A 3,400-nucleotide genomic window follows, 5' to 3' on the forward strand; every position below is an offset into this window, starting at 1 on the left:
CCTTCTCCTCGTTAACAATTCACTAAAAGCCTGACTCTGTGCAATCAGTGCTCCATTTGCCTGGGTTCAATTTTTAACCAAAGGGTGGGAGAAGAGCAAAAAAGGATCAAAATCTCACTGAAGGATCAGTGAGCAGCAGGAAAACAAATTAAAAAAAAAAAGTTCGAGGGAACACATGCGTTCCCCAGTTTACTCATTACTGCACATGGGAACCTGGGATTTGATATCCCTGTCACCGTTTGCGATCAATATCTGCCAATGATTCGTTGTCTGGGATCCTCCCTCACCGTAAACTCATTGGTGAGAAGCAGGAAGGGGAGTGAGAGCTGCGGAGGCGGCTAAAAGGGGTTGATTAGTTGGTTTTCTTGGAGAATTGTTTGAAGTAGTCACACAGCTCTAATAACCAAGCATGGAAAAGAGATGGCTAAGGGGGGATATGATTGAGGTCTATACAATCATGACTGGTATGGAGAAAGTAGATAAGGAAGGGTTGTTTACTCCTTCTCATAACACAAGAACTAGCGGTCACCAAATGAAATTAATAGGCAGCAGGTTTAAAACAAATAAAAGGAAGTATTTCTTCACACAACACACAGTCAACCTGTGGAACTCCTTGCCAGAGGATGTTGTGAAAGCCAAGACTATAACAGGGTTCAAAAAAGAACTAGATAAATTCATGGAGGATAAGTCCATCAATGGCTATTAGCCAGGATGGACAGGGATGGTGACCCTAGCCTCTGTTTGCCAGAAGCTGGGAATGGGTGACGGGGTGGATCACTTGATGATTACCTGTTCTATTCATTCCCTCTGGGGTACCTGGCATTGGCCACTGTCAGAAGACAGGATACTGGGCTAGATGGACCCTTGGTCTGACCCAGTAGGGCCGTTCTTATGTTATATTCATTTCTTCTCCAAGGTCTGAAGACACTTCACCCACATAGAGCAAGAGGTAGAGCAGGAGAAGGGTGTGAAAACAACAAAATACATTTTTTAAAAATCAATCAACGTTGGCAGGGGATCTCCCAGAGCATCCTGTCTCACCAGTGTCTGCCTTTAGACTATAAGCAATTTGGGGCAGGGACTGTTTGTTTGTTCCATGTACACAGTCAAGAACGTAGCTGGTGTTGAATAATAAATCTGGCTCCGGCCCAAGGGCAAGAGCAGAGAATAAAGAACCACCTGGTAAATGTTCTTGATCTCAAACAAAATGCAACATTCTTCATTTGGGAGGGCAGGCTCAGCAAAGGGTCTCACATCCTTCAGTTTGCTAGTGGCAAACACAGAATCATAGAATATAAGGGTTGGAAGGGACCTCAGGAGGTCATCTAGTCCAACCCCCTGCTCCAAGCAGGACCGATCCCTAAATGACCCCCTCAAGGATTGAGCTCACAACGCTGGGTTTAGCAGGCCAATGCTCAAACCACTGAGCTATCCCTCTGCCCACCACAGGAAGCTACAGGCTGCAGAAGGGTTTGATGGGTGGACTTTGAGATACTGAAGTTCACTGCTCAGAGGCCACTTGGATAAATCTGCACTGGATTTCTTCAGACTCATTGCTGCTGAGACCTTGGAGCTCTGGGGGACAACAATTTCAGTGGAATCCCAGGGAAGACGAGTTGGCTCACAACTGCCCAGCTGGTGGAGTCGAACAGACAAGCGATCGACCACTCTGAGATCCGGACATGGAAAGCAGAATAAAACCAAGAGCCACTCGTCCCTGTGCTAGGGACTCCCAGTCCTGGCTGACCAGACTGATCCACAGATTAGCCATTAGCGGCAAAGCTCTTCGTGCCCAGTAACTAGTTCAGTGCAATAAACAGACTTGGCTGTGATCTACAGCAACACTTTAAAAAAAAAAAAAAAAAAGATTTTTTTTGTCAAAAATGTTCTGTTTGATTCAACCACCAAAAATTGGGGGGGGGGGGGAGGGGACTTTTTGGTTCAAAATTTTCAGCTGTCAGTGAAAACTTTTGGCTTTCAAAAACGGATTTTTTTTCTGGAAGACTCTGTTTTTTTAAAAACTAAAAATGATCATAGAGAACCAACCTTTTTGCGGTTTCAAGTTTGTGCAGAAAAAAATTGGAAAAACTTTTGCAGGAAATTTTGGAAAAAAAAAAATCAAAATTTCTTTAAATTCCCATCAAAGATATTGGCGATCTTTGGAGCAGCTCTAGTTCGTACATCTTATTCCGGCTTCTGCTAGAATTCACCTGTCATGGGGAGCAAAGTGGGCCCAGCTGTTCTGCTGTCCACATTGGCTGTTGAACTCAATGGGAATCGTTCTACTGATTTCCGTAGGCGTTGAAGCAGGCCCCGTAAAAACACCTACCACCCACTGGGCAGTGGTTCAGTGGTTCCCCTACCACCCACTGGGCAGTGGTTCAGGATCCAGAAGTGGTATGGAGACTGTCCAAGGTGGCATCCAGACAGCTTGTCCAGTGGCACATTGATACCTCAGATGCTGGAAGGGGGGGCCCAGAGTCACAATCAGGGGGCGCTTTGAGTCATGAAGAGAGAGACTCCACAGCAGGGCACGATCTAGCCAGGAGGAAGTGCAACTGTGGTGAGTGGAACCCTTTACAGGCACCATCACCATAATATCTGAACACCTCCCAATCATTAATGTAGTCATCCTCACGACACCCGTGTGTGAGACCAGGCAGTGCTAGTATCCCCATTGTACAGAGGGGAAACTGAGGCAAAGAGCACCTAAGTGACTTCCCTACAGTCACGTAGGAAGTCTGTGCCAAGGCGGGGCATTGAATTTGGGCCTCCCACATCCTAGGGTAGTGTGCTAATCACTTCTCCATCCTTTCTCTCCATCCTGGGAGCAAGAAGGGATGACTTGGCCCCTCCACAACAGCTGTGCCCTGTGAAGCAGTGACCCCAAGTTCCCTGACCCAAATCTTTCCCTCCCCCAGACCACAATACGTGCACAGTAAAGCCAGTGGCGGTGTGTGGAAATGATCCAAGCTTTATGCCTTGCCCAACGGGATCTCTCACTGGCCAAATCCTCAGCTCAGCACCCCTTGGTAGCAGGGCTGCTAGAACAGGTCCATGAGATCTGGGGCTAGGAAGTCCCGGTAGAGTTCCTGCACAGGTAATCCCGTGCCATTAGCTCATGGGATACCATTGGGGGGGGGGGGGCAGAGAGTGCTGAGGGACTCTTCCGTGGAGCAATGTTGGACTGAGCTGGGAGGAATCCCTGCCGTGCCGCAGCTACGCTGCGTGAATGGACGTGGTTGGAATCCTTGCTATGACTCGGGTGGAGCTGGTGTGTTTGCAACGGTGCTGGCAACCCTTGGGTAAGGCTAGGAGCATGTGAGTGTGTGGCTGGGGAGTGATTTGAAAGGGGAGCAGGCGCTCAAGGTTCCCACCGCCGGTGATGGCAACTGCTGCT

Source organism: Natator depressus, chromosome 8, assembly GCF_965152275.1.
Source record: "Natator depressus isolate rNatDep1 chromosome 8, rNatDep2.hap1, whole genome shotgun sequence".
NCBI classification, from domain to species: Eukaryota; Metazoa; Chordata; order Testudines; family Cheloniidae; genus Natator; species Natator depressus.